Source organism: Sinocyclocheilus grahami, unplaced genomic scaffold (genome assembly GCF_001515645.1).
Source record: "Sinocyclocheilus grahami isolate Dianchi unplaced genomic scaffold, SAMN03320097.WGS_v1.1 scaffold1671.1, whole genome shotgun sequence".
Lineage (NCBI taxonomy): Eukaryota > Metazoa > Chordata > Actinopteri > Cypriniformes > Cyprinidae > Sinocyclocheilus > Sinocyclocheilus grahami.
In genome coordinates, this window is record NW_015506850.1 from 92,297 (window position 1) to 113,890 (window position 21,594).

The 21,594-nt window shown below is 36.5% G+C and overlaps 1 pseudogene; it reads right to left on the minus strand.

Annotated features, from left to right (window-relative positions):
- Nucleotides 1-3,020: 3,020 nt before the first annotated feature.
- LOC107571933 (meiosis 1 arrest protein-like) overlaps nucleotides 3,021-21,594 on the minus strand; it is a 63,441-nt pseudogene continuing 44,867 nt past the window's right edge.

Below are 21,594 nucleotides of genomic sequence, written 5' to 3' on the forward strand. Positions count from 1 at the left end.
ACCATGTGGATAAAAAAGGTATACATTGGTTCAGTTTGGATGCACTTCTCATGTTGTACTAGTTCCTGTTTTCTTGAATGTTCCGTTTATGTTTTCGTTCCGCTGGCCACTTGATGCTTGGATAACCGAACGGAAAACAGAACTGAGCTATTGTTCTCTGAAGTGTGAAGCAAATTATGGGGAAGTGCATTCGTTACTTGAAAATGTTACGTCTTGCAACCGTAATTCAACAAAAAGAATCTCACAGGTTCAAATCAAATCTGTACTGTACTTAAAAGTACACATCAGCGAATATAATTTTTGCATTAATCACCTAATATGTACTGTATATTATTTAAAGGGGTCATAGGATGCTACATGCACTTTTACAATTGTTTGAACTGAAATGTGTGTTGGCAGTGTGTGTACACAACCACCTTATAATGATAAAAATCCACCCAGTGTTTTTTTTTTAAAAATCTGGTTAAATGTTTTCCCCTTTTACAAATCGAGCCGATCTCAGATGCCTCTCTGTGTGACCTCACACAGACAGGCCCCTCCCACGATAGTTTGATTGACAGTAGCGTTTCAGCACAGACTGGACTGGTGTCTTACCTTAGACCCACCCTGAGTGAGCGGTCTTCAGTCCGCCATTGTTTCACCGCTGGAGCAGATGTAGACAAGAATGACTCCTAAGCGATTGAGGTGTTCTGTTGTTGGATGTAATAATGTCTATGTTCGTGCGTATCATTCATGATCCAGCCTCATCTACAGAAGAAGTGAGTATAATGTTTTGTAATGAATCTTTGCAAATCTCCTTTCCTAATAATGTGCTAATTAGCAAGTTTCAGGATGAATGCGGCTAAAGTAAACAGTCTCTCTGAGAGCAGCTCGGAAGAGAGGGGTGGGGTCAGCAGAGCTCATTAACATTTAAAAGAAAATGCTACAAAAACGGCTTGATCTGAAAAGAGCAGTTTTTGACCAGGTAAAAAAGGTGTTTTTACACTACCATTGAGAAAGTTTAACCAAACGATGTTGCAGACTTTTCATTAAGACCCTAAAGAATCATATGAACTTGTGGAAAATGGGCATCTTATGACCCCTTTAATACCTAAAATGGACTTCTGACAAAAAGGTTGAATAGTATGCACATTGACACATATTTAACAAATATTAAACATTTAATTGAACATTTTCTTAAACTTTTCTATAAATGATACTGTTAATCCATGTGGTCTACAATAATATATTGATTTTGGAAACCTGAGATCGCTAACATTGTTCCTTTAGAGAAATTTATGATATAGTCAAATTAAAACAGTTCTTTTTAATGGATTATTAAATTTCTCAAGATAGTTTTTCCAACTTATTTTGACACCAAATATGTTTTAGGCTTGCTTGATTTCATTCTCATGTAAAATTTCAGTTTTTAAGGTTTTTATTCTTAAAAGGGCAACTGCAAAACATTAAACACCAGCAATATATTTTTTAAACCATTTATAATATACAAGAAGCGTTAATAAAAATATATAAGTAATATATAAATAAAAAGACTAAAAATTATTACAATGAATATTCTTAACTTAAGTGATTTGGGCACTGGTCCCTAAGACAATGCATGCTTGGAAAACAAATATATATAACTCCCTACTGAATCTTTTTCGTAACAACTGAACAAGTTAGGAAACCGTGACCATAAAATATGAAAAAAAGGGGAAATGACGTGAGATCTTCTCTCCATGTCTGCTTTTTGTGCTGTTTGCACAGTGCCAAACCTCATCATGATGTCATAAAGACAAGGCGTAGGTGGTGCCAGGTGGGTGGAATGACGGAAAACTTAATGAGGCAATACTGATGAGGTCTAGTAAGAGAGGCCCATTGAGTAACATTAGAGCTCTCTGACCTCAGTCTGCATTCAGAATCACGCTTCTCATTTCTCACAACTCTAACCAGCGCCTCCAAAGCTGAACCTTGTTCCAAGAGGTCACGGGGCTACACAGAGCGACCTCTTTTTTTCCCTCTCTTTGCTTTCTGTAACTCATTGAAAGCCTTGAATTCATGCTCAGTTTAGTACAGTGTGTCTCCCTTGGGGCTGTACTGGAGGCTTCCATAAAGGAAGACAATGGCTCTACTTTTCCACTACTCTGGCCTTCTTCCTCCTTAACTCTCTTCAGAGCCTTCTAGCCACAGCATTTACACTGAGAAGGCAGTTCTCTCTCTTTAAGCAGCCTTTCTTCTTGTCCTTTTACAATTCTGTGGTTTTGTATTTGATTTCTTTTAGCAGCCGCAGCAGCTCACAATTATATTTTTCCCAGTTGCGATGCAGGCTTTATTAAACCGTATGGAATGGCAGTTAGTTTAATTATTCCTCCAAGAGTGAAATTACGACTGTTTTAATTGCAAACATTTGGGTAACAAAACAGCTTGTTTTGTGCATACTGGGTGTCTGAAATATGAAGGCTGATTTTGCAGTGTCAGGCTCAAAGTTGCAAGTAATGTAATGAGGTTATTTAATCTGAGCTGTAATGTTTTTTAGATGTAAGGAGATACATGGAGCTCTGATGTTGCACTTACTAAATGGTATTCTGAAAACCGAAGAATTAGATTAACCTAGCCAGCCCTTGTCTCGTTAGAAATAAGAAATAATTGTCAGGTTTTATTTTAAAACGTATTTAACTTTTCTTTTAAAGAATAATCAGATACTACCCACATTTTTTCCTGTGTTTTTATCTGTCTAGCTAGCTTAAGGTGTATATAGAGTGTGTAAAACTGCTTTAGATGAGAGAATCTAAATTCAGTACTGTTTTCTCTTGCACAGTAGTGTTCTCTGAATAGTAAGCCAAATTTGTATAGCAAATATACATTTCAAATGAGCTGTACATATAATAGTGTATATCTGGTCATGTTCAAGTATGTAACATCCTGTCTGTGGGAGTTTAGAAACGACTGCTCTGAATTTGTGCACAGAAGTTGGTGTCAGTGTGAGTGTGAGTGTGCAATTTCCTCTCATAGTGAAAGTTTTATGCTTTCTCTCTTTCTACTTACTGGATCATCAAAGGGTCTTCCTCCTCATAGCTGTCCTGGAAGAGGGCAGGGGGACAGGGTCGGGAGTGGCTGAGGGTTAGTAAAGGGCGAGGCATGTTGTTTAAAATAATGGAAGGCAGCGGGGCGACTGTGGCTCACACACGACTCTGAGACTGCCGACCCTGCCAACCAAAAATGACAGCAAAGAAAAATGCGAAAGTAAGCAAGAGCAAAACATAGTGTCAGAACATGTCAAACTCTCTATTAGAGTATCTGTTTGGTGCTCTTTGTCTTTGACTGCACATTTTGAAACAAAAGAACCAAAGTCTTGAATGACTTGAATGTCTGTTTTGCTTCTCCTTCAAGCCTAGCTGTAAGTGTCATTGTGACCTTCTAACACTTCTGTGTATGCAGATTTAGCCCCTTTAGGCAAAATATTCTGTATTGCACAGAAATCTAATTTTGAAACGAAGAACATTATGATGTAAAAATGAAAAATAAATGTTCATACGAAAAGTTTTTACACTATTTCTAGGTCACTGATCAAAAATGTAAAATTCACAACAGTGATCACGTGACACTTTGTACTGATAATCAGATGTTCCATTCCCACTGAAGCTCAAGTTGCTCTTAGGATCATCCCAAATCATGCTGGAGAATATGATGTTCAGGTTTGACAAACTCCCTATCAACTGGTGGAACTTGCATGCTTTATGTAAAATATAAATATCTCCTGTCACATTTGTTCCTCAGTGCACTAGCATAATTACTACATTTTTGTGTTTGCAATTATATTTATGTAATATATTTATATAATACATTAATGTGCTTGCAAATATAATTATATATAATATAATTTGCATTATATCTTTCTATCGATCATAAACATGTTTATGATAGTGTGACATCACAAAGCATTTGTGGATGGAAAATCGGTCATGCTGAGTCTGATTGTGGAGAGTTTCAAAATAGGGACCCATTTATTTGTATTACTCTTTATCATTTTCATTCTCCCTTTCACTCTTTTTGTCTTCCCCTTGCGTGGGTGTTTCAATATTAGGCCAGTGCTTGGTTTCGTCTTTGATCTCTAGGGCAATAATTTCCCCTTTCCAACATCACACACGCACACAATTTCTCAATTCAACCCATTCAACTATCTTTGTAGGCAGGAACTTAATAGAAAGATATTTCCTCTCTATTTATTTGCATTTTATTTTTTTATTTGGATTCAGATTTAGAGCTCAACTAAAATGGAGTAGTGTTTGAAAGTTCCTGAAGCTTGACAAACACCTCTTTGCTTTTAACCTGATTACATCTAATCTATTTAGGTCAACTTAAGTCAACACTGCTGACACAGTATCAGAGAGGTTTGTTATATCTCAGATTTTTTATAATGAATGTATGACAAATTTACCCTACAAATTTTCTTTAATTTCTCCTACAGCATCAAGAAGTTAATTAAAAGTCATAATAATACCAATAATTCTACAGCTATCAACTCCAACTTACTGTCCAAAACTCCAATTATAGCGAAATGCAGACCAAATACTAGTCAACACAGATCTTGACTAGATCTTCTATTCTATTCTACTCATTACTCTGTGATGCACATATCTTAGACATTCTGTTCCATTCTACTCCTCTAACCTGACGCTGTGTAGAGCCCTCTAGTGGTCGACTGGCGCCCCTGCGATGGCTGCGGCCTTTTGGAAAAGGGTCTGACTGCAGACTTGCACTTACACTCTCAGACTTGCATTCTCAGACTTGCACTCTCAGACACTTGCGCTTCCGCAATTGACATCACTTGCAGTCTTTTTTATTTTGTTCTATTTATTGATTACTTTTTGTTTGAATCTCTCAACATTTGACAACAGTAGCCAGGTGGTGAAGACAAGAAAAAATAAACTAAATTACAATGTCTCTTGCAATCGCCACTTTCACTCTCCGCTACCTGCGACATCACTTGCAATTGGCACAAATCGTGCGTGTTGCCAATGGAGACAAGACGCTGTGGTGGTGATTAAACGATTAAAACAAATTTTATACTATAACGTACAGGGTCCTGCAAGAAAAAGACAAGACCTGCAAATCCGTGGCCACAGAACAGCAGAATATGAATGCAATGCACAAAGTCTCTCATTAAGCGTTTTCCTCCTGTAGAAAAACATAAACACTTAACATGGCTTAATGTATTAAGATGCTATTAAAATATCAAATTAAATATACAGTTTATTAATATAATGAATATGTATATAGTATTTTCCTCCCATACCGCAAAACGTGGCATGATGTGGCATAATGGTATTTATTTGCATTTTAGTTTTTCTACTATTTGTATTCAGATTTAGAGCTCAACTAAAATGGAGTAGTGTTTGAAAGTTCCTGAAGCTTGACAAACACCTCTTTGCTTTTAACCTGATTACATCTAATCTATTTAGGTCAACTTAAGTCAACACTGCTGACACAGTATCAGAGAGGTTTGTTATATCTCAGATTTTTTATAATGAATGTATGACAAATTTACCCTACAAATTTTCTTTAATTTCTCCTACAGCATCAAGAAGTTAATTAAAAGTCATAATAATACCAATAATTCTACAGCTATCAACTCCAACTTACTGTCCAAAACTCCAATTATAGCGAAATGCAGACCAAATACTAGTCAACACAGATCTTGACTAGATCTTCTATTCTATTCTACTCATTACTCTGTGATGCACATATCTTAGACATTCTGTTCCATTCTACTCCTCTAACCTGACGCTGTGTAGAGCCCTCTAGTGGTCGACTGGCGCCCCTGCGATGGCTGCGGCCTTTTGGAAAAGGGTCTGACTGCAGACTTGCACTTACACTCTCAGACTTGCATTCTCAGACTTGCACTCTCAGACACTTGCGCTTCCGCAATTGACATCACTTGCAGTCTTTTTTATTTTGTTCTATTTATTGATTACTTTTTGTTTGAATCTCTCAACATTTGACAACAGTAGCCAGGTGGTGAAGACAAGAAAAAATAAACTAAATTACAATGTCTCTTGCAATCGCCACTTTCACTCTCCGCTACCTGCGACATCACTTGCAATTGGCACAAATCGTGCGTGTTGCCAATGGAGACAAGACGCTGTGGTGGTGATTAAACGATTAAAACAAATTTTATACTATAACGTACAGGGTCCTGCAAGAAAAAGACAAGACCTGCAAATCCGTGGCCACAGAACAGCAGAATATGAATGCAATGCACAAAGTCTCTCATTAAGCGTTTTCCTCCTGTAGAAAAACATAAACACTTAATATGGCTTAATGTATTAAGATCCATTAAGTGCAATTAAAAGATCAAATTCGATATATAGTTATTATTTAATGTACTACAAGGCAAGCAGATGGCCATGAACACAATGCGCAAACTTTCACTTGTCCTCCCATACAGCAAAACTCTTAATGTAGCATAATAACGGATGATAAAGACAATTCAGTAGTCTTGTTGTTGACTCAAAGCATTCACAGAATGCTAGCCCAGCTCGTTCCCGACCGTTCCCGCTAAATTTAGACCTCTTTTCCAGAATCTCACATTTAAATTTCCGCTACTGAAAGAAAGAGAGATAGGCTGACAAATTAAAGTGTAGTCTGCACAAAATTGTATGTTATTTTATTCGTCTTGTCAAGAGTCTTGAATTTATAGGAATTATTTTAAGACACACAATTCGTTTAATATTTTATGCAACACAGTAGGGAAAAAAGTGTCAGAGAAAATAAAATTGTACAACATTTTTATTTCTTAGTCTTGTCAGGATACAATTGGTTTAACATTGACAAGACAATAGGGAAAAAGTGTCTCAGAGAGAAAATAAAAATGTAGGTTGTACAAAAATAGCCTATTAGCTATTTTTATTCGTCTTGTCAAAATACTAAATTCGTTTGACATTTTTCTGTTAACACTGTAGGAAAAGTGTTGCAGAAAAAAATAAATAAATACTTTTATTTAAAATGATAGGCTAAGCAAAATATGGTAACACTTTACTTGAAGGGGTGTGCATAAGACTGACATGACACCTTCATAATCATGACATGACAGGTTTTATGCATGTTTAGGACAACAGTCATTAAGTGTCATTCGCTCAGTTATGTCATTTTTAATGCAAATATGACATTATTTGACCTAACCCTACCCCTACCCTTACCCCTAACCATAGCCCATAACAAAGACATTTCAAACAAAGTCATCTTTGCATTAAAAATTACATAACTGAGCGAATGACACTTAATGACAGTTGTCATAAACATGCATAAAAAACCCTTCATATTCATGACATGTGTCATGTCATGATTATGAAGGTGTCATGTCAGTCTTATGCACACCCCTTCAAGTAAAGTGTAACCCAAAATATAAACAAAACCGAGTTGAACGTCCTTCAAGGACAGCGCATCCACACTTTGCTCCATCCTTATTCTGCTCTGTCACTCATCGACAACCTGCCTGTTCTGTCTGAGGGCCGTATATTTACCACAGGTACAGCCTGCTCTGAGCATCGTTATGCACATTCTGTGCACAGACCACGCAAATAAAACGTGTGACGTTTAAAGCATGCGTGCAGCACATGCATAACAGTCCTGAGCGCAAGCTGTACCGGTGGTCAATAAGAATAAAGCGCAGATATGCTGTAAAAAATCCGGTCGGGAATGCAGACCTCTACTCCAAACGGTTGTGATGAGCGGGTGAGCAAACCTCTAACTCTCAGGTGCAGGTAAAGGTTGGGGTCCAGACAGAGAGGGTTAAAGACAGAGTCTTTCTCAAGCTGATCCAGGGAGCTCTGGACACAGCGATCACATGATCATCATCAAAGTGTAGTATCAAAGATGATCATGATCAGTTTTTAAAGTGTAAGTGAACATAATTTCATTTACCTTAATGTCGTTTCAAACCTGTATGAATTTCTTTCTTCTGTGGAACTTAAAAGAAGATCTTCAGAAAAACGTCTCTGTGCTTTTTTTTAACCACGCAATTAAAGTTATTGGACCTTATCCTTTTTCACCAGATCTTCATTTGAAGAAAAACAAGTCATACAGGTTTAGAGTGGCATGAGGAAAAATGATGAGGAGTAAATGATGACAGAATTGTCATTTTAATCTATACCTTTATTAATAGTAATTCTATTCATTACAAAGATCCAGTTGTTGATGCTAAATACTAGAATTGAGATGTGTTTGAGCCATTCAGTGTTTGTTATGTCAGTACTATGCATTACTAGTCTATAATGTCGGAGTATAAAGTAACGGTACCTCCACAGAGGCGAGTGCAGGAAGTGGTGGGTCCTCCATTGAGACAGTCAGGCAGCAGGGTAGCATAAGTTCTCGTGTCAGCACAGGTTTTAAAAGCAGAGAGAGCGAACCAGAGGACTGAAGTATATAGTAGGAGAACACACCAGAACCTGACCCAGACTCTGAGCACACCAAAAGGAACCAGTCACGGGTCTAAGTAAACAAAAATATTCAAGTTTTTAACAACATTTTTAGATCCCTCACATAACAGATTATCACACAGCTGTGCTCTATGAACACACACACACACACACACACACACACAGTCAGACACTGATTTTTAGTATGTGGCAGAGAGCATGAAATGTCTGTTGGTTTGTTTCCATTTCATTCCAGTCCAGCTACCAGCATGAGTTTGGTCTGATGATGAACAGTAGTCCATGCACACTGACACACTCCACTGGCATGAAGAACTCTACAACACACACACACACAGTTAGCAAGATCTGAATGTTTACATTTTTTAATTATGCTTAATTATTGAATTAAATTATTAATACTACTAATACTATTAATACTAGAATTACCATTTAAAACGATTGTTTTCTATTTTACTATATTTAAAAATGTAATTGATTCCACTGATGGCACAGCTGAATTTTCAAAAGCCATTACTCCGGTCTTCAGTGTCACATCATCCTTCAGAAATCATTCTAATATGCTGATTTGGTACAATAAGAAAGTAACATTTCTTATTATTATCATCAATGTTGTGCTGCTTAAATATTTTTGTGGAAGCCATGATACAATGATTTCAGGATTATTTGATTAACTGAAAGTTTAGAAAAGAACAGTATATAATCGAAACAAATAATTCGTAACTACTGCCTCTTTTGATCAATAGAATGCCCCCTTGTTGAATAAAAGCATTACTTTCTTAAAAGAGGTAAGTGTCTCACAAACCCTGCAAAAAAAAACAACTAAATGTGTGTGAGTAAAACTGACAAAGATAAACGTGTGTGAAAGAGAATTATGCAAGTGTATGTCATATTGCCCCATATTGACTATGTAGAGACAAGTAGTATGATTATATCACAGTGCCCGGAAAAATGACCTCATGTGCATGAAAATCATATGCAAAACACTCAAGGGGAATACAATGTATGACTGTGTGTGGTAGACAGAAGATTCACACACTGAGCTGTTTGTTCGATAAAAACCCGACTCCATCATATTGACTTCTGTATAGACTATTTTTTTCTTCTCCCCTTCACCCTCAAACAGCATACATGCACATTAACTGTATTTCAGAGGCCATATTCAAACTGAGTTTTTGTGTTTCTGTTGAATATATATGAACACTATTAGTCATCAAATACACTATTGTGGACTTTCCTAGATCTGTGATATATTAAAATATACAGTACAACATCACAGCAGTCTGGGAACTCTGTGATAAAATCTATCACCTATTCGCAAAAAATGTCAGTCATGTTTAAGGCTAATGTATTGACATTTGCTTACAGCTTTGCTGGTAAAACAAAATTGAACTGTAGACATGACTGTACTTGACAACTCGCAGATGCTGCGGCGAGGGGTTCTGATTGGCCAGACTTTTGTTTGGGGGCTGGAAATCTTGCATGCTCTCAGTCTTCACTCCAAGGTCAGTAGTGCTGGGAAGTAGGGCTGGGCTGAGAAGTCTCTCCTGCATGTCACACTTCAAACAGACTGAAGAGGGGAACATGAGCAAGCAACATCACACACCCATACATTATAAGCAGACATACAAAACACAACACAACACAAGTTCAACTAAAAAAATCATTTTGGAGCTGTGTACAGCAAGAAATTGATTTCTGAATGAATATTTTAGTGGATGCTCATGCAGTATCTGTGTGTTTCTATCTGGGCTGGGCTTGGCTTGGTGTTGGCAGGGTGTGGTGTAGAACCCTGTGATGTGAGAGAAGGGGGTAACAACAAGTGCAGGTGTTCTCGGTCTCTGCCATGGTCATGTAGCCACATTTTAAGAGAGTTCTCCAAGGCCACAACTGTGCCCTCCACCAGCTGCAGATCCATCTCTGTACCCAGCATCAGGCTCTCTACAGGAGTAAGAGAAAGAAAATGTATATAGATAAATATCACTCTCCTATTTCTCTCAACTCAAACTGGCAGCATAATTGTTCATCGGTTCATCATAAAAAGGCAGTTCAAATCCAGGCAGTGTTCAATCTTGCTTGCAATCTTCCTCCTTTTTCTTTATTATTATGGCCCTGTTGTGATGTTTAACCGCTGAACTCAGCTTCATTACATATATAAAAACATCTGGCAAACAGCAATTTCTGAAAACCTGTCTTGTGAGACGAAAATTTCAGTACTCAAAACCACCAGTAGAGAGTGGTCAAACCAATTTTGTATCTCATGAAGGATAACCATTCCAAACAAAGCTTGAAATCTCAAAAATTGCTTGTGCTATGTGATGTGTATTTTTGTGAATATTTACATAAAAAATCTTGCCATGTTAGCTGTTTTAGCTGGCTCAAAATTCTAATTAAAATGACTGATCTTAGATTATGAATGATCATTCAATGTCTCATATTACAAATATTTATATTTCTGACTTTAACATAAATATCAGTTAACATTTATGTTAATTTAAATGTCTTAAGATTCTGGCATTCCACATTTACTCTTGTCAACTTTCTTTGACAAGAAAATACAAATTTATTTTGAAGACTGATGGTTGCTATTTTCCATCCACTGACAAAGAATAGGAACCAAAGCCTTCAAGTGTCAAAAGGATGCAAAGCACCATAAAATTAAAATGTATAAGAAATGTGTTCCAAACAACTTGGGCACTATATTCCAAGTCCTCTGAAGCCACATGATAGCTTTACACTGATTAGCTGCAATATTAAAACAACCTGCCTAATATCGTGTAAGTACCCCTCGTGTTGCCAAAACATCTCTGATGGGTCAAGGCACTGAATCCACAAGACCCCTGAATGTGTCCTGTGGTATCTGGCACCAAGACATTAGCAGCAGATCATTTAAGTCCTGCAAGTTTTGAGATGGGGCCTTTGTCGATCAGATATGTTGGTCCAGCACATCTCATAGTTTCTAAATCGGATTGAGATCTGGGGAATCTGGAGGTCAAGGCAACACCTTGAACACAGTAGGTGGCGGTATGGCGGTTTGCCAACCACCATAAAACGTCAAAGAAGAAGAAAAAAAATTTGGGGTGGGAAGAAAAATATTTTTAAAATCTTTTGCGTTCTCTCGCAAAACTTTTGCGTTCAATTTGCAAAACTAATTGAGTTCTGACAAACACTTCCTGTTACTTTACAGCTTGCAGTGGTTCATACAGATCCGTACATTCACAATCGAGTGGTTCATAGAGTTTTATTTTAAATTTGGACTCATAGAGTCAGTGCTTAGTTCAAGGCACGGTTTTACAGTTTATTAAAAAATATACTACATTGAGTATACATGTTCACAATGAGAACTAAAATATGCATTTATTAAATAAATAAGGTGAACATTCATTTCATGCTGACTTTAAATGTAATGTCCTGTAAGAGTTAAAGTGGAAACTTAAATGTATGTTAACAATCAAGGCCACTCTCTCTGGACTCTGAGTCCCTCTAAATTATTCATGTGCTCTCTAAAGCACTTTAGGGTCTTAAGAGTGTAATGGGGTTTCACAGTACATCTTTAATCTTTCATTCCCAAACAAACTCAATAACTGGGAGAAAACCCTGATAGCTGCAGTAAGAGAAGGAGAACAGTCTCAACCATGACAATCACTGTCATGGAAATTTAAAATGGAAAGAAAATCAGGTGCATTTTCAGACAAACAACACACAATGATGCTGTTCACGATAATTGCTTTTTGACGTTTTTAAATTAGGGAAAAACATGATCTCATGTATGCCATATAAATCAACCATACAAATCAACCTAGCAAACACCTGCATGTTTTCGGTGAACATACGTTCTGCACAGAAGGTTAAACTTAAACTCTCAGGGTCAAGTAGCTGCATTTAAATCTATTAGATACAATTTATTAAAAGTAATTGCTTATTCCTATGCCTCCAAACAAACTGTCAGCCTATATTGGAATCACTTTCTACTGTATAATTGAGTCAAATGTGCACTAATGAGGTGCAGAACAGTTTAGGTCAGAAGTCCTTAAATGTGAGTTCTGAATAAATACAGCCAATATGTGCATCTCGGTGCTTTATTGCTCATATCCAGTAGATGTGGCCCAGATGGAGAGGGTGAGAAAAACGCAAGTGTGAATGGAGAGTGTGAAAGGCTTAGAGTAAAAGGCAAAGGACACACATCCCCCGTATCACTTCCTTTTGACACATATCTTGCATCTAATGATGCCACTTCTGTTGTCATCTTCATTCCTTTTTCATATCAAACTATGATTCATCAAGTGATTCATCCATGCAACATTGCCCTTTTCATTAAGGTTCCATTAAGATGTGCTTGTTGCATTGCTGTTTAAATGCCACTTGTGCCTTTTCAGATCATTTCATTCACAAGTAATGCCTTTAAATGGTTCTAGGGGGCGCTAATATACTGATAGCCAAGACCATGTCAATGGCCTAACAACCCCTTGTTTATCCAGTAAAAGGATTCAAAAAGTTGCATTAAAAAATTGGTGTGCAGTTTTAGAAATGTAATCTGAGATGGAGACAGTAACCTACGGCCTCATAACATTTTAGTGGCTTAGTTTACTTCATTATTTTATTTGTTTTAAGCTTTGACAAGCGTAATTTGCTTGGTAAAGAAGAAATTTAATGCAAACAGATTTTTTCCCCCAGTTTATTGAATGTTTAGGGAACTGATTTTTAAATCAGTTAAGGCAATGTTGCCCTATGTGTGTAACAGATAGATCATCTCCAATCCATTTACACAAACAGTGAAGATAACAATCGGTCAGGCCATCATCCTGGGCAGGACAACTCTCTCACTAATTGTTCCATTTCCCCCGATTAAAACTAATGCATGGTAATTTATCATTTGAAATCAAAATGAGATTAGACAAAGTTTTGCCTTAACATGCATCAAACCCAAACTAAGTACAGAGTCAATCAGTCATTTTGCGATAAACAAATCACCTCATTCTTTGATGTAACAACAAGTGTTTGGTGTAAGAAAGGGGATTTCTGGAGAAAAAAAAACATTAGATCCATTGTCACAATAAAGGATAACAAATATAAAATACAGTGTCAGCATGTACAAAATAAATATTAAAGGGTGATGATTGGCTATCATCTGTACACACACCTGTTAACATTTTGATGGAATCATTACCATACCAGTTATGACTTTCTGTGACCTTTTCCACTGTTAGCAGTGAGGGTAGTTTCCTGAAATACAGACTGCTGAGTTCAGCATTTGTACAGGACGCACACACTTCCAGCTTAGCACACAACAATATGGAAATGTTCAGTATACTGAGGCATCGATTGGTGATTATTTTTAGCCAATAAATGCATTTAGAATGTTACAAAAGATTTCTATTTTAAACTATTGCTTACTATTCATCAAAGAAATCTGAAAAAATGTATCACAGTTTCCACAAAAATTCAAAAACCATTTTCAATATTGTCAATAGTAAGAAAAGTTACTAAAGCACCAAATCAGCATATCAGAATAGTTTCTGGCTCATGTGACCCTGAAGACTGGAGTAATGGCTGCTGAAAATTCTGCTTTGCCATCACAGGAAAAAAAATACAGTTTAAAATGTACTAAAATATTATATTAGTCAAATAATTTATTCAAAACTGTAATTTTTCACAATATTACAGTTTTACTGATTTTCAGAAATCAGAAATTGATCATTTTGGTTTAAACAAATCAGTTATACTTGTATAAACTGCCTGCTCAGGGTAAGCCTGGTATTAACTACCAAATTTAACAAAGACATCTCTTTGTTGTGTAACAATTTCATCAATTGTCTTTTACATTACAGGTACAGACACATCAAACTGAAAGAGTCAACAAGCAGAGCCAGGCATAAACCCACTCTTTCTTTAAACGCTGCATTAAACAGGTAAGGCACAAAATGAAAGACTGCACACTGAAAATAGCTCTCCTGTTTTTAAGAAGAGAGAGAGTCAAAGACAGGCCGAGATCAAAAGCAAAGAGAGGGAGAGAGAGAACATTTTACTTTTAAATCCTCTACAAACAGAATCATCCCCACAGTCGCATTCTCATGGGAAATGCACACTAAGTGATGAAACTGAGTGTGAGGACAGACCACCGTGCCAGCCAGACGCTCCCATACACACCCACACACTCCTACACCCATCATCTCAAGTCAAGTAGCTACATTTACTCCATTTTGGAAAGGGACAAAAACAGAGATAGTGAGACAAATCTAAACATTCGAGATGCTTCTATTTCTTTGGCAAAAATACAATAAAGAAAATCTCTTGTCCTTGAATCATACAAGGGCTGCATGAGATTTTAGATCCCTCAAATGTTACTAGCACATAAAAACAACATGCAAGAGAAAACCCCAATTAGTTTCAAGGGCATGTTCGTTTTTAATCTGTCTCTTAGGGCAATGCAAAAAAATAACTCCATCCTTTGACTACCAATGATTTACAGGCATGCTTGTAATGAATTTCATATGAAATGTCCTTCTGATGTTTTGGCATGTCGGCAAACAACACAGATAATCCAAGAGAAGAGCCAGCTGAATGTGCATCCTCAAAAAAAAAAAAAGACTCCTACTGATGAGTCATAGTTTATCTGTCATGGATGAATGGGAATTTATGGTTACTCTTTGTTCTGCACATTTGCTTCAGGGAAAATATTATTGACATCATCTTCCTTACCACATTCTGTTTCCTTTTATTGCAGGCTTAAGTTAGTCACCGTCCTTCATGCTCACACTTTGCCTCTCGTTTTTCTGTGTCAGACATCTTCATTTATTCCTACGAATTCTACTTCTTGTAATTCTCTTATTGTGCACCATAATGTTTTTTCACCCTTACATCTTTCAACCCCCTTTCCTCCTCCAGTTCCCCTTCTCCCAGTTTCACATACTCTCCTTTGTCTACACATTCTCCATTGTTTCTTTCTCACCTTAAACGTCTTCTCACTTTCTGCTCTATGCACTTTGACCCCTAATAATCTGATTTGTCCCACCTATTAATCCAACATTAACATTTACTCGTTTATTCAAAACATCTTACAGTGCAATTACACAAAGTTCTGTATTTGTATTCTCTGTGAATCAAACACTTGACCTTGGAGTTGAGCTTGAGGAACAAGGCAATACACTTTGTTAATTAGTTTGCGGACTAAATAAGATATTAATTAACTAGACCTTTAAAGCCAGGGCTTATAAGGAAAGGCTCAGATTGAGAAACTATGAATGGTTACATTGTTAACCTGGACCAATGGATGAAGCAAAACACTGCTGATTCAAACAAGCAAATCCTGAGAACTACAGTGTACATGAAGCTAAGAGCTAATGAGGCCAGATGAGGATATCTCTAACAAGTATATCTGATACCAGTCCTGACAGAACAATGAAAACAACATTCAATCCCTGTGGATTGATGAAAGTAGACTTGATTGATGAAACATTTCCAGAACTTGGATAAAGTATTTACATGGCCTATAATCTATATTACAAGGCCATCTAACCTTATACTAACACTAGACACGGCTGCCTTGTACTGATTGTACTGAGCGTAATTGTCCCCCATCCCCACTCCCTCGCTGGCCTTTATTCACATTGCACTTAACATTCCGGGCCGGAGCACTACGATGCAACATTCTGATTTGAAGAAAACAGGTAAATGAGAAAAACGATTTTGTTAATAGACTGTCAAACAGAATTATCACTTATGTTGTGCAATTGTGCTGCAATTATCAGAACATTATTACGGAGGCAGATGATGGTGATGGAGGAATTTGCAGCTTTACTCGCACACTACAATTACTGTTCATCAATAAGGTGAGAACCATATCCGTTATAAACCTAAACATACTCAAATTAATTGAAAAGTGTACTATTCAAGTAATAGCAGAAGATGTTTGTTGTCGTAATCATGACAGTAGCTCACACAAAAGTAGTAGCTGTTCCATGCTCCGGCGCAGTTATCAATCACTCTACATGCGTACCATGCCCGAGCCGGCCTCTTCAAGCGGGCCAAGGGCACGGAATGGAGCAATCACACTATTTAAACGAAACAGACTCTGGGGTTATGCTCGGGCATGGTTCAGATCGCCGAGTACGAGTACACCCTAAGGCTACATTTATTTGTTCAAAAACACAGTAAAAACAATAATATTGTGAAATATATTTATAAAGTGTATGAATATTGTTTTTTATAGTAATGTATTGCAAAATGTAATTTACTCATTTAGCTTTTAAATTTATTCAGTGTTTTTCAGTGACACACGGTTCTTTAAATCATTCTAATATGCTGATATGGTACTCAATAATCAATAATTGTGCTGCTTAATATTTTAGTGGAAGCCATGATACATTTTTTTTAGGATTCTTTGATGAAAGTTCAAAAGAACATTTATTTTATATATTTATTATTTTATTAATATATTTATTCTATATATATATATATTTATTTATTTTATATGTATATATAAATTTATTTTATATGTATATATACATATATATATATATATATATATATGTCATTTGTGACATAAATGTCTTTATTGTCACTTTTGATCAGTTTAATGTATCCTTATTGCATAAAATTCTATATATATATATATTTATTTATTTTATATGTATATATAAATTTATTTTATATGTATATATACATATATATATATATATATATATGTCATTTGTGACATAAATGTCTTTATTGTCACTTTTGATCAGTTTAATGTATCCTTATTGCATAAAGTATGAATTTCTTTTGAATGGTAGAGTATATAGACAAACATGTATTAGTATGCACTACCAGTATATCAGCATAACCATACTCAAGATACGGAGATGTTAAGTGTATGTAAGCTATAATTCAGGAGTCTCTATGTCTGTGTGTTTAAGAACCTAAGGGAATGATCACAGAGCACAGGGACCAAAATTAGTTTAGTGAAAATTCACTTTCACTGTTCCGTGCTGGTGGAATGATTTGGAGTCACTTGTAATTTGAAGAAACATCTACAAACTCATCTTATCTAAGAGCAACTTACTGAATACTCTTAATGCACTAAAGTACTAAATCTCTTTCTTTGTTTCTTCTCTATTCTAGTCTGTATTCCAACAAACAGCACCTCACATGCTACTGCCTCCTTAAGATGAATCACTTTATTGTATTGCTCATTTGAAGTCACTTTGGATAAAAGTATGTGCTAAATGAATAAATGTAAATGTAAGAAAAGAGAATATGACCTGCTAGGCTATGGATTTTCGGCAGCGGTGTGGTGAATGAATTAGCGTAACTGAAAATGTACAAGATGAAACTGACAATGAGAAAACATGCAATGGCAACAGATGGTTTGTGCATGCACACAGAGAGCTAAGCCTTTCAGCACAATTAACAAATTAAAAAATTGTTCATTCTGTCTGTTGTTGAGGCCAGTCCAGCCGGGGCTAATCTACAGACCTATTTTGCCATAAGCTTCCTAACGACTGGCAATATATCCCAAAAATTCCACACATTCACACCCACTCACACTTTATCTTACCAAACAACAGCCTGAGTGACATTAACATAGGTCCTGCTTTTCACATCAGCATGTTATCCTAATCATGCCATGAAATTACCATGGCAACACTACAGACCCAGAGGAGGGGTGAGTTGGAGAGAGAGATGGGCATGGGTGGTGCGACGGGACCCTTTTGCTCCCATGACTCTCCCAAACCACATTGCTAAATCTGTCACTTCTGAAATGGTTAAAAACAGGGTTGCATACAGGGAGGGGGAGAAAAAGAGGCATGGAATATATGAGAAAAAGAGTAACTAAGATGGAGAAGTTTAGGGGGAGATGGATAGGCAGATAGACACAATCTAGATATGTTATGGTGTCTTCTAGTTAGCCAGTGGTGAAACCATGTCTTCAACCATGTGAAAGGTGTCATCATTTTTATATGTGAAAAGAGATGTACATTTCAATATTTTATGATACACCTGGTATTTTGGGCTAGGGTTACATAGTAAACAAAACAATACAGAAAAAAATATTGCAGTACCAAAACATTTAATTTAAATACCATAATTGCACAAATTCTGGTAACTGAAGACAGTGAGCCAAATAAGTGACAGAAATGGCAGAAAACACAAAGAATATCTCTTGCCTTCAACTCACTGATAATATGGCATTACTTGGTGTACAGACAAAAAACTTCAAATGCTGTTTTAAAGAAAAAAAATTGAAACTTTTAACATTTATTAATGCTTATGTCATTTATATTTTTTCTTCAGTGAAGAAAGAAAAAACCTGTCCAAAATAAAGAAAAAAATATATGCTATATTATCTTACTTTTATGCTTTATTATCACCAAATAACGGATGCAATCTTTTTATCTGCTTGTTTTATTTATTTTTTTCAATCCTGCAGTAATTAACCTGTTTTAATACAGCTGTCTGATTGATTTTAGTCTCAAGCATTCAGAAATCACGCAAAAGAAAGCTAAGCAGTTTTACTACGATAAAACCATGGTTAATTTTTTGTAAGGGTTGTGATGTCCACATGTTTTTGTTGAAGAAATTATTGAGGCCGTCGCATTTCTTTTGCAAAAAGGTGGCCAAAAATTAAAGATATGGATATTTGAATTAAATGTTTGGTCAATATTAAAGGACTTGATTGTCCTGTAAGTGTAACAGCAGCAGTTACCAGGCCTTTGGCTCCCTTTCCAAGCATTTGTAATAATATGTAATGTACATAAATTGTTTACGTATTTTAACAGTTTTATTCAATGAAACCACTTAATTATTAATTAACCAATCATTATTGCCTCATTGTTTTATATAATGCATTTTAAGTAATTTTAAAGGCTGTTGTTGGCTTAGGTGTGATTTTATAACCACAAAAAAATATTATCTTAATACTTCTTTGTAAACTATTACACTGAAAAAAAATGATACTAAATTTTTTAAAGGTAAGTGGTTGCAAACAATTTATTTTAGCTACATTTAATAAAAAAAATATATGTTGAAAGTTAGTCAACTAAATTTGTTTATTTAAATGTAGCTAAAATAAATTGATTGCAACCACTTACCTTAAAAAAATTTAGTAAATTCAATGAATAATTTTTTGTCAGTGTAGTTGAAGTAACAAAACCATGGTTAATTTGTTGTTACCATCCATGGCTACAAGAACCATGATTTTTGGTTTTATTTGTAAAACCATGGCAAATTTTTGTAAGGGAACATGGAAAGTCAGAGAAAATATTAGGTGCGTTGTTGGTGGTTAAATTATCACCGACATTAAAACACGTTATTAACGTCAACATCCAAAAACGTTTTGCGGGATTATGAATGTAGGCTACCTGAAAGTGATGCACGGGCTTCATCTTTTTTTCTTTTCCTTTTCTCGGCGCCGGATCGTTGATGTCTTTTCCCGGCATAGTTGTCCATCAATTATGATCATTTGCATCCAGCCGAAAACATGAGGTGCAAGCGTTTTTTAAAATGTATTTATTTTATGAGGTGCCAGCGGTCGGGCACATATGTGGGAATGGCGCGTCACATGTGCTTAGCCTTCACCGTAAAATGCATTTTTTATAATTATATATATATATATATATATGTTCATCTTTAGGTTTTTATTTATGTATATGTTCATTTTAATATAGAACGAAATAATTTTTTTAGCAACTAGTATGGTGCCCCCCTGGGAGTTGGTGCCCTACGCAAACGGCGTACTCTGCGTATAGGGAGCTGCGGTACTGGCCACCACAGAACAGTTTTGCAACTCTGAGCAATGACGGTGTTTCGTTCCTGAATGAATCAACCATTTAAATGATTAAATTCAATCGCAATGACTCACTTGTTAACAGTGACTTGCTGCCAACCTACTGGCGGTTTTAATTTCACATTTAAAGTATCTTTTCATTTTTTAAATAATTTCAAACATCAGTATTCAATGTTTTATGTTTAAAATATCAAAACATTATGCATTTGTAACGGCATGTTAAAGCACTCCATGTCCCTCTGAGCTGAATTAAATAGTGTGTAAATACATCTAAATGCCACTTCAAATGCAACTTCTGCAAAGATTAATTTTGTTGATACTGGTTTCATTTGTTTGGTATCAGCCTAAATATCTTATTATTGTAATTGACTGATTAAATATAACAATTTGACACAAAAGATGCACACTATTAGAAAAAATGGCTTTATTAAAGGTAAACATGCCCATAAAAAGTAAAAATCAATTTAAAATTATATGAAAAGAGTAATTTCTGTTCACTGATGTGACCTGACCACACAGAATGAAGAACATCAAAAACTGCAGCTGTCCATTGTAGTCGGATATCAGCACAATAACACACTCGGCAAAATATCGTCTAATTATCGTTTCCGAAAATATCCCCCAAAATATTGAGATATAATTTTTTTTCAATATCACACACCCCTAATACCAGGGACGAGCATCTCTGCTGAACGGGTGTTCTCTACAGCTGGGGACACGTTGACCAGCTTTTGTTTTGCAAAAGAATCTTGACGTTTCCAAGCAATAGGTTTGATTAACAAAAACAGCCATGTAGAAGTTGCCAGTTTAGCTTACAGAGAGAGACATTTTTTATTGTTATTAATTCTATTATATATTTGTGACGAGTGGGGGCGGGGCCGAGAGCCATGGGAACGGAGCGATGCCGGTGGAGTAATGGATAATGAGCGACTTCTGCGCTCCCTCTCGGACGGCAGCCACCCCTCCTCGACCCAGGAGCGCGGCAGCGAGCTCTCGGTCCCACCTCGTCTTCCATCGTTCCAGCACCACCGCCTCGGGCAGCCACCGGCGGTCTCTCCGCTTGTTCCTGCTGCCCGATCTCCTCAGCACCGTGACCCCCCCAGCAGCGAGGGCTCTCTGACAGCGTGTCCCTCTTTCCTCCCGGGTTTCGGCACCAATGTAACACAGTTCGTAATCACGGGAAGAAGGAGGTGGGAACAGGCGAACAATTAAACAAAACTTTAATAATAAAATAAACACAAAATGAAAGTAAAGCGGCAGCCCCTCGCGGACGACTGCCGCACACAAAACCTGGTCATCTCTCTTCTTTCACTGTCGTAGCTCCTCCTTTTATCCTTCCAGAGCTCTTCCGTGGTACTCGAGACCGGTGAGTGGTGCAGGTGTCGCTCATTATCAATTACTCCACCGGCCTCG